This window comes from Rhinatrema bivittatum, chromosome 6, assembly GCF_901001135.1.
Source record: "Rhinatrema bivittatum chromosome 6, aRhiBiv1.1, whole genome shotgun sequence".
Taxonomy (NCBI): Eukaryota; Metazoa; Chordata; class Amphibia; order Gymnophiona; family Rhinatrematidae; genus Rhinatrema; species Rhinatrema bivittatum.
Genome location: NC_042620.1, coordinates 110,112,505 through 110,124,323, shown reverse-complemented (window position 1 = coordinate 110,124,323; position 11,819 = coordinate 110,112,505).

Below are 11,819 nucleotides of genomic sequence, written 5' to 3'. Positions count from 1 at the left end.
TTGCATTAGAAGAGGTCCTGAAGGCTCATCTGCATACTGTTCCTAGCATCCCCCAGGAGAGGACTCCAGAGGTCACAGTGAGCAATCCAGGCTTCAAACTCCACAGCCCCAGCTTCCAGAGGCCCTGCACCCTTTTGCAGTAGAAGAGATCCCGATGGCTCATCTGCATAATGTTCCCAGTATCCCCCTGGAAAGGTCTCCAGAGGTCACAGCAAGTGAACCAGGCTTTGAACTCCACAGCTCCAGCTTCCAGAGGCCCCATAGCCTTTTCAGTAGAAGGGGACCAGAAGGCTCATCTGCATACTGTTCCCAGTATCCTCTGGGAGAGGACTCCAGAGGTCTCAGCGAGTGATCCAGGCTTTGAACTCCATAGCCACAGAGGTCCCGCACCCTTTGCAGTAGAAGAGGATTGGAAGGCATCCTCTGGGAGAGGACTCCAGAGGTCTCAGCGAGCAATGTGGACAAGTGCAAGGTGTTGCACATAGGGAAAAATAACCCTTGCTGTAGTTACACGATGTTAGGTTCCATATTAGGAGCTACCACCCAGGAAAAAGATCTAGGCATCATAGTGGATAATACTTTAAAATCGTCGGCTCAGTGTGCTGCAGCAGTCAAAAAAGCAAATAAAATGTTAGGAATTATTAGGAAGGGAATGGTTACTAGAACGGAAAATGTCATAATGCCTCTGTATCGCTCCATGGTGAGACCGCACCTTGAATACTGTGTACAATTCTGGTCGCCGCATCTCAAAAAAGATATAGTTGCGATGGAGAAGGTACAGAGAAGGGCAACCAAAATGATAAAGGGGATGGAACAGCTCCCCTATGAGGAAAGGCTGAAGAGGTTAGGGCTGTTCAGCTTGGAGAAGAGACGGCTGAGGGGGGATATGATAGAGGTCTTTAAGATCATGAGAGGTCTTGAACGAGTAGATGTGACTCGGTTATTTACACTTTCGAATAATAGAAGGACTAGGGGGCATTGCATGAAGTTAGCAAGTAACACATTTAAGACTAATCGGAGAAAATTCTTTTTCACTCAATGCACAATAAAGCTCTGGAATTTGTTGCCAGAGAAGGTAGTTAGTGCAGTTAGTGTAGCTGGGTTCAAAAAAGGTTTGGATAAGTTCTTGGAGGAGAAGTCCATTAATGGCTATTAATCAATTATACTTAGGGAATAGCCACTGCTATTAATTGCATCAGTAGCATGGGTTCTTCTTAGTGTTTGGGTAATTGCCAGGTTCTTGTGGCCTGGTTTTTGGCCTCTGTTGAAAACAGGATGCTGGGCTTGATGGACCCTTGGTCTGTCCCAGCATGGCAATTTCTTATTTTATTTTTTTTATTTATTTATTTGAGTTTTTCTATACCGGCATTCACGGAGATTCGTATCATGTCGGTTTACATAAAACAGGGGTGATCAATACATTATAAACGTGCATAAATATAACATGAGTATACATTTTATACATTTACAAATTATAACAAGTTATAAAAGTGCGCAGAAAAATCAGTTACAATAAAACAAGGATGGTTCTAACTGGGAGAAGAAGAAGAAGATGATAGAAATTTAACAAGAATAAGAACGTGCAGTATTTGGTATGTCAGTATCAGTTTAGTGGGAGATAGTCCGTCATTCTGTATTTGGTGGAAGAGCATCAGTCAGAGTCCGGAAAGGCTTTCTTGAACAGCCATGTCTTAAGTGTCTTATGTTCTTAAGTCTCTTATGTTCTTATGTTCTTATGAACGCCACAGCCCCACCTTCCAGAGGACTCACACCCTTTGCAGTAGAAGAGGTCCCAAAGACTCATCTGCATACTGTTCCCAGTATCCCTCTGGAGAGGACTCTAGAAGTCACAGCGAACAATCCAGGCTTCAAACTCCACAGCCCCAGCTTCCAGAGACCCTGCACCCATTGCAGTAGAAGAGGACCAGAAGCATGCACCAAATCTCAAATCTCTCTATCCACTCAGAGAATATCAACTTAATGGTGGTTGAAGAAGATTGGTAATCCATCCACCCCCAGCTCATCCCTTGATTTATAGGCAAGAGACACTTTCTCATTAAAAATCAATCAGACTCTTATTTAAACATACTATTGTACCAGCCCTTACTGAGAGTTTAATCATTCCCTAGTAGGTCACTACCAGATTAATTAGTGAATACACCTATAAATTTAAAGGAGTCTACTTTCAACTCCCATAGCAACCTAAACTTAACTAGGAACTCAACAAAATTGAGATGAAAGTAGCAGTCCAGCAGCAAGAGGGAGCTTTTCCAGTCTTTTGCATTGAGTGTTACATTTATGAATTTTTACCTGCTGGTGAGAGGTTGTATGTGTGCACCCAATACAAAGAGTTCCTGGTTCTCAGAGAATGACTCTGATCTCTGGAGGCTAGAATGGCAGACCTGGAGGAGCTGAGGCAGACAGAGATATACAGTGATGAGACCTTCAGGCACATAGTAGCCAAGTCCCAAATCCAGTCTGGCAGCCAGGTTCTGCCTTGGATGAAAAAAGTCTCCTGGTTGAAGAGCATCACCCTGATATAGCAGGAAGTGATCCGGTAGCAAGGACCTGCTCTCCAGGTGATGCATTTTCCTTTCGCACTGAGGACGAATCTCAGACATGCATAGGCAGGGAGGAACTCGGGGCCACCAGGAGATTACCCAGTTCTAGTGGATTACACCAGTTTCGAAGCATTGCCCTGGATAATAAAACATCCGTGGTTCCCAACCAATCTCTGATATGGTATAACAAATCAACTACATTGTAGTGATGGATATTGGGGCACTTTATCCCTCCGGATATGGGGCACATTAATGTTGCAAGCCCAATTCTGGATTTCTTATTATGCCAAATGAATCTCCGAAGGGCCGTGTGGAGCTCTGCAATTTGCTGGCGTTTTATCCAAACCGGTAACATATGCATGACATAAAGCCATTTTGGTAGTTCAATCATCTTAAAAAGCTGTATCCGCCTGGATAGGGAGAGAGGAAAAGTAAACCAGTCCTGTAGCTTCTGTTTCATTTTGGTAAGCAATGGTGTAATGTTAACAGTATATATATCACCGATATCGATCGGTATGTGGATACCCAAATATTTCATTGTGGAGGTAACCCACTGTAGCGGAAAAGCTCCTGGCCAACTCATGTGTACTTGGTCAGTTACATTTATAGCCTCCGATTTATCTTTATTAATTTTTAAACCCGAGAATATGCCAAATCGTGCTTGTAAGTCTAAGACTCCGTTTAATGAAGTAATTGGGTTGACCACAAAGATAAGCACATCATCAGTGAACGCTGCAACCTTGAAGTTCGCATTCCCCACCTGCAGACCTTCTATTCCCTCGTGTGTATTGATTGCTCTCAAAAGGGAGTCTAATGATAGAATATAAAGAAGCGGGGAGAGGGGGCACCCCTGTGTATCTCAAATGGAGCAGACATTAGGCCATTAGCCACTATTATAGATTGTGGATGCTGATAAAGTTGTGTAATATTCTGTAATATCAGCCCTTGAAATCCGAATCTCTGAAACACCGAAACAAATAATCCCAGGCTACTCGGTCGAAGGCTTTTTCAGCATCAAATTCAACTGCCACAGCCGGGATATTTCTGGATTTGCAATGTGTCATGGCCACCCATAGACTAAGAAGATGCCTGCTAGCCTTTCTTCCCTGTACACATCCGACCTGGCTATCGGAGATTAAATGAAGCATGATCCCGCTCATTCTTGTGGCTAATATCCTAGCAAACAATTTTACATCATAGTTTAGCAGAGAGATGGGTTGGTAAGAGGCAGGGCTTAACAAATCCTTACCACATTTCGGAAGGACCGTAATATATGCCGTGGTGGCTTCTTTGGTAAACCCCCCTTGGGAGACCACCGAAAAATAAAGCCTTAATTGATCACCGATGTCCTCCCCCAAAAGTTTATAATTGTCTGCATTTAAACCATTGGGCCCTGGCGCCTTGAGATTGACTGGATCTAATACCCTCCCATATCTCCTGATTAGTAATCGGGGCAATCAAGAAGTTTAACTGTTTGGAAGTGAATGTGGGCAGTGTAAGGTTACGAAAAAAAGAGTGTTCCACTAATGCTGCTTGAGGCTGAGAGTCAGCAGCATACAGATTTTCATAGAATTTCCTAAACAATTCGCAAATTTGTGAATCTGAGGTGTGTCTCATCCCTCATCGAGCTGTGCCTCGATGTGCCCTAACCTTGTCAGATAGGGGGTGTTTTAGTGTGCCCTTGGGCCTCAGCCCGACCCCAGACGGATCCAGGACCAAACTGAGGGTTGACGGCGTGTTCCAGAGTGGCTGACGGGCTTACCCTCTGCCAGGCCTGCAAGCTCCCAAGGCCAACAACATGATGATGTTGGAATGTGAATGGTCCTCCGACCATTCTGATCCCTTTCGGACCTGCTGCTTGGATCGGCATGGAGGCCTTGTCTGAAGTCGAGGGCAGACAGGCCTTGTCTCGAAGACATGACACCAAAATCAATGCAATGGCATCGCAAACGAAGACATGACACCAAGGCTGATGCAGACAGCATCAGAGACGAAGGCTGGCACAGGACATGACACCAAGGTAGCTGAAGACATGACACCAAGGCTGATGCGGACGGCATCAGAGACGAAGGTTGGCACAGGACATGACACCAAGGTAGCTGAAGACATGACACCAAGGCGGATGTGAAGACATCACGGACCAATGGTCGATGCAACGGCATCCCAGACCAGGGTCGGTGCGACGACATCAGGAACAAGACGTTGACATGATACCAAGACTGATGCAATGGCATCCAGGACGATACGAGGAACTTGACGAAGTCCAGACGAAACGAGAAGCTGGGCGGAAGGACATTGGCACTGTCTCTCAGGGCGCCCTACACAGTCCACCCGCGGGACTGGTCACGGGCCATCCTGTCCCACTGCGCACCCTACACAGCCCGAGGAGGCTGGTCACGGACCACGATGAGAATGGGACAACCGCAGGGAAGAATCCTGAGGCAGAAATTCGACGACGGAGCCATAAGTCATCCGGAGCTCCGCAAAGGCTGGCAGGACATGACGGTTCAGGAGCACAGGACACCAGTCCACCTGTAGGCTACTCCATGCTCGGGAAAGACGTCATCCAAGAGAGCATGGCCTGACAGGTACCAGAAGGCTCAGGAGCGCTGAAGCAAACACCAAGAAGGGCAGGACACCAAGGAACTTGGAACATCAGGAAGCAGAAGATCAAGACGAGACACCAGGACACCTGGACGGGAACGTCAGGCACGAACATGACTTGACATGATGAGACGAAACAAAATGAAGAGGAGCTCCATGAAGAAGACCTGATGGAGCTCTGGCAAGCAGGAGCCTCCAGAGAGAAGTAACTCCAATGCAAGGTGAAGACGTACTGTGAAGACAGCCCTTTTATAGGGCTCAAGCAGGAAGTCCATCCTTAGGTGGGGTCAGCCACACTTCCTGTGGCTGGCCCTTTAAATCCTGTAGAGAGGCACGTGCCGGCGCCTAAGGAACAGGAAGCTGGCTGTGCAGGACCGTGGACAGCGGCCTGCACAGCGTCGACGTCGCGTAAGGAGCAGGGCTGGCCTGAGAAGCAGGCCCGATGATGGCAGCAGCTCCAGCTGCTGCAGGAGGCCCCGGGGGTGGCTCCAGCTGCTAGTCCAACCCAGGGGTGCGGCCTCCAGGCCGCGAAGATCACGATGACGCCGGTGGCAGCTCCCAGCCTCGAAGACATTCAAAAATTGGAAGAAGGATCCAACAGAAGAAAATAGGATAAAGCATAAACATTGGCAAGTTAAATGTAAGACATTGATAAGACAGGCTAAGAGAAAATTTGAAAAGAAGTTGGCTGTAGAGGCAAAAACTCACAGTAAAAACTTTTTTAAATATATCCGAAGCAGAAAGCCTGTGAGGGAGTCAGTTGGACCGTTAGATGATCAAGGGGTTAAAGGGGCACTTAGAGAAGATAAAGGCCATCGCGGAAAGATTAAATGATTTCTTTGCTTCAGTGTTTATTTATTATTTATTTTATTTAACATTTTTATATACCGGGATTCATACAAGATATTGCATATCGTCTCGGTTTACATTGAAACTGAAAACAAGCATGAGAGCATGATAATTACATAGAACATAAAATGCTGATAACATAGAATGCTAAATGCTAATTACATGTAACTCTAGTTGCATGGAACTGTGAAAACAAGCATGAGAGAATGTTAATGCTAATGCTAAATACATAATACAGGGTATGAAGTTTGGGTCCGAGTAAGATTGGGTCAGAGTAAGTGGGGAGCAAAAACTTGGAACATACTAGAGAGGGAAGAAAGCAAATTTATCTTAATAGGCGTTTGTGTTCTAATATAAGAATGGTATGAAAGTTTTTATTTAGGCTTTTGGGCAGGGTGGTGGTGTAGAGGTATATAATTATCATGACTGGAACGCTTGTTCGAATAGCCAGGTTTTTAGTCTCTTTTTGAAGTTGATTGGGCATAGTTCTGCCCGGAGTGCTGGTGGAAGTGAATTCCATTGTGATGGACCTGCTGCGGACATGGCACGTTTGCTTAGAGAGGTTTTGATGTGTGCTGTTAAAAGAGTATTTTTGTATGCTGTTCTCGTTGGTCTGGTTGGAAGATGTGGTTGAAGTGGTATGTTGAGTTCCAGCGGGATGTGTTTGTGGATGGTTTTGTGAACGATTGTTAGAGCTTTGTATAAGATTCTGTACTTTATTGGGAGCCAATGAAGATTTCTTAAGATGGGGGTGATATGGTCTCTCTTGTTGGTCTTGGTCAGTATCCTGGCTGCGGCGTTTTGCAGCATTTGAAGGGGTTTAAGGGTGTTAACTGGGATGCCGATTAGCAGAGAATTGCAATAGTCGATTTTAGAGAAAACTATTGCTTGGAGGACTGATCGGTAATCCTGGAAGTGTAAGAGTGGTCTGAGACGTTAAGGACTTGCAATTTAAAGAAACCCTCCTTAGCAGTGTTATTGACAAATTTCTTTAGGTTTAATTGATCGTCCATGATGACTCCAAGGTTTCTCACCTGAGCAGAAAAGGGTGGGTGATTTATTTGGTTCGAGTTTGGCCTCGCTTAGTTCCTGTCTTGAGAGATAAGGAGTATTTCTGTTTTGTTGGAATTGAGGATTAGGTTAAGGCTTGAAAGCAAGTTGTTGATGGATAAAAGGCAGGTGTTCCAGAATTCTAGGGTTTTTTGTAGGGATTCTTTAATCGGTATCAAAATCTGTACGTCGTCTGCGTAAATGAAATGTTTAAGATTTAGTTTGAAAAGGAGCTGGCATAGTGGTAGGATGTATATGTTGAAAAGAGTTGGTGATAATGAGGAGCCCTGAGGTACTCCCATAGAGGAGTCGACGGAGTGTGATTCATTGTTGTTAATTTTAACTTTGTAAAATCTGTTATGTAGAAATGATTTGAACCAATTTAGAGCGGTGTCTTTGATTCCGATGTCAGATAGACGTTCCAGGAGAAGGGAGTGTTTCACCGTGTCGAATGCGGCAGATAGATCGAGGAGTATGAGTAGGCAGGATTATTTTTTATCTAGGTTCAGGAGTATAGTGTCAGATAAAGAGATTAGAAGAGTTTCCGTACTCCGTTCTTTGCGAAAGCCGAATTGAGATGGTGCTAGAATTTTGTTGTCTTCCAGGTTCTCCGTCAGTTGCTTGTTTACTATTTTTTCTAGGATTTTAGATATAAAGGGGAGATTTGCTATAGGTCGATAGTTGGCTGGGTCATCTGGGGAAAGGTTCGGTTTTTTTAGGAGAGGTTTGAGGATTGCGAGTTTCAGAGGGTCTGGAACTGAGCCTTGAATTAGTGAGCAGTTGATAATGTCTGCGATAGGTTTGGCGACTGTTTTAGGAATGGCAATGAGTAGATTGGATGGGATCGCATCTGTAGGGTGTGAAGCTGGTTTAAGGAAATCAGCTCAAATTTTTCCCAAGTTTTCCCAATGTTTACTGAAGAGGATGTTGGGGAGGTACCCGTAATGGAGAGGGTTTTCATGGGTAATGATTCAGGTGAACCTAGAAGATGTGGTAGGCCTGATTGACAAACTGAAGAGTAGTAAATCACCCGGGCTGGATGGTATACACCCCAGAGTTCTGGGGTGTATACCATCTGGGGTGTAACTTATCATTAAAATCATCCATTGTAGCTGAAGAATGGAGGATAGCAAATGTAACCCCAATATTTAAAAAGGGCTCCAGGGGCGATCCGGGAAACTACAGACCGGTTAGCCTGACTTCAGTGCCAGGAAAAATAGTGGAAAGTGTTCTAAACATCAAAATCACAGAACATATAGAAAGACATGGTTTAATGGAACAAAGTCAGCATGGCTTTACCCAGGGCAAGTCTTGCCTCACAAATCTGCTTCACTTTTTTGAAGGAGTTAATAAACATGTGGATAAAGGTGAACCGGTAGATATAGTATACTTGGATTTTCAGAAGGCGTTTGACAAAGTTCCTCATGAGAGGCTTCTAGGAAAAGTAAAAAGTCATGGGATAGGTGGCGATGTCCTTTCATGGATTGCAAACTGGCTAAAAGACAGGAAACAGAGAGTAGGATTAAATGGACAATTTTCTCAGTGGAAGGGAGTGGACAGTAGAGTGCCTCAGGGATCTGTATTGGGACCCTTACTTTTCAATATATTTATAAATGATTTGGAAAGAAATACGACGAGTGAGATAGTCAAATTTGCAGATGACACAAAATTGTTCAGAGTAGTTAAATCACAAGCAGATTGTGATAAATTGCAGGAAGACCTTGTGAGACTGGAAAATTGGGCATCCAAATGGCAGATGAAATTTAATGTGGATAAGTGCAAGGTGATGCATATAGGGAAAAATAACCCATGCTATAATTACACAATGTTGGGTTCCATATTAGGTGCTACAACCCAAGAAAGAGATCTAGGTGTCATAGTGGATAACACATTGAAATCATCGGTTCAGTGTGCTGCGGCAGTCAAAAAAGCAAACAGAATGTTGGGAATTATTAGAAAAGGAATGGTGAATAAAACGGAAAATGTCATAATGCCTCTGTATCGCTCCATGGTGAGACCGCACCTTGAATACTGTGTACAATTCTGGTCGCCGCATCTCAAAAAAGATATAATTGCGATGGAGAAGGTACAGAGAAGGGCTACCAAAATGATAAGGGGAATGGAACAACTCCCCTATGAGGAAAGACTAAAGAGGTTAGGACTTTTCAGTTTGGAGAAGAGACGACTGAGGGGGGATATGATAGAGGTGTTTAAAATCATGAGACGTCTAGAACGGGTAGATGTGAATCAGTTATTTACTCTTTCAGATAGTAGAAAGACTAGGGGGCACTCCATGAAGTTAGCATGGGGCACATTTAAAACTAATCGGAGAAAGTTCTTTTTTACTCAACGCACAATTAAACTCTGGAATTTGTTGCCAGAGGATGTGGTTAGTGCAGTTAGTATAGCTGTGTTTAAAAAAGGATTGGATAAGTTCTTGGAGGAGAAGTCCATTACCTGCTATTAAGTTCACTTAGAGAACAGCCACTGCCATTAGCAATGGTAACATGGACTAGACTTAGTTTTTGGGTACTTGCCAGGTTCTTATGGCCTGGATTGGCCACTGTTGGAAACAGTGGATGTAGAATGTGTATGCCGGGGATTTTGCCCTTTAGTAAAATTTGTTGAATTTATGACGTAGATGATAATGACAGGAATGGGAGAAGCCCATTAGTGGAGAACATATTCAAAGTGACGCTGAAGAGTAGAGCGGGATGAATTGGCCGGCGAGCTTGTGGTTGTAGAGAGATATCGGAGGAGTCTCTTACGCACGTTATTGTGAGGTTAAGAGTAATGCGGTGCACATTAGCATGTTGACGCTGAAGAGCGGAGCCGTCAAGAGATTCTGGGTGTAGAGAGAGATCGGGTGAGTTTGTTATGCAGAGTAGTGCGGTAAACATTAGTGCGATAGACGCTGGTATAATTTGGATATTTCGGGTTTTGAAGTGTGCCGAAAGTGGTGCATATAATTTGTAGATGTGGGCATACTAAGATAGGGTAATATGTGGAGTCCGGTAAGATAACTGTGATGATATATATATTTGTTACAGATGGAGAGGGCTGTGGTAGCCTGAGAAGCCACGATTTGTATGCGAAGTCCATTAAGTGAGAGGATGTTTAAAGCATAAGCTTGCTGTTGCGGTTTAAAGGGAATGGATACATTGTAAACACATTGGAATGTGGTAACAAATTTATGTTTGCTGGCACTACTGATACTGTTTCTATTTAGGGGGTTGGTTAAGTAGATGTAATGTTCAATTTAAGTTGTGTATATGTTTTATAGGACCTAATACTATGGGCGGTGTTGCCATTATAATGAGAGTACCATAAAGAAGATTGTACCTGATTATGAAGATAGTGCATTAGAAGCCAGCTGCACTAAGTACACCAACATGACAATAGAGTTGCGCCCTTGTGAATATTTAGTCCCTGAAGAAGCCCGCATGCACGGGTGAAACGAGATCTTCGTTGGGTGTTATTAAGTTTATATGTGAAAGCAACTATGTTGTATGTATTATTGTAACCAATGAAAAAATTTGTGGAGGTAGCAGGCCTATACATCATGAAAGGTTAATTTGTGTTGAATCATATGTAATAACTGATTATGTTGGTTATTTTTAGGGATGGTGAGTGTGATGTTTGGGTATGAATGAGTAGAGTTTGAATGGAGGGTAATGCATGGAGTATGGAGTTTTAATGTGCAGGTTAACACCGTGTATATAGATGGTCTCATGTATTAGGAGAGGTTAAGTTATTGTGTGTATACATTGAATAAAAATATTTTGTAGACTTATAAGTTGTAGGTCCTCTGGTTGTTGGTATATTGAGAGAAAGAGCCTGCATATGTATGTGAAAGCCAAAGCTGGTGCAAGGTATTAGGTGCCCTAGGCAACCCTTGCGCTGCTGCCCTCCTCCCCCCCCCCGGTCATGCCCCCCCTACCTGTTTCGGCGCCAACTGTGTGTTTCTCAGGGCACCAAGCCGTAGGGGGCATCGAAAAGCAGCCACTTGGTGCCACAAGGGGGGCCTATCCTGCTCGCGGCAAAGAGAAATGGAAACAGTCGGCGCCGAAACAGGTGGGGGGGGGGGTGGGCATGACACCGTGTGCTTCTCAGGGCCGCGAGCAGCACACTGCTCGCGGCCCTGAGAAGCACATTGTTATGAATGAGCGGTGTTTGGGTGGATCCTTGGGTACTGTGGCAGATGACCACACCCACAGAGAGGAGCCCCGTGAGGAGCCACAGTACTAGGCTAGACTCGGAACGCACAAACACAGATAGTCTTTATTAAACAGCTTGAAGAGTGTCACCAGAGGTGGCAGTAGTGAGGCAGCCCGGTAGTTGCAGTCTCAGGGACCTTGGCAGAGGGAGCCCTTCTCACCCCATTGGTATTGGGACATTCCGAAGCAGGTTTCCTAGCAAGGAAGTACTGTGGATGAGATAGACTGAGAGTTAGAGTACTCACTAGGTGTTTGCTGTAGATAGGGAATTCCACCAGGTTGTAGAAGAAAGTGCAGGCACCGAGGCAGGGAGAGCAGGCCCTCGAGGAGCGAGTACCTGTGCCCTTTAAGGCACCTGAAATAAAGCAGAGGGCACCCGAGGAGCGGGTAACCCAGGTTAGCAGTTACCCCAAAGGACAGAGAGAAAACTTCCAGTGGCAGCACTGGAAGAAACAAGGAAGACAAGCTGGATGAGGCTGGACTGGAAGGCAAGGTTGCACAAGGCTAGACTAAAAGGGAAGGCTGGAAACGCAAGACC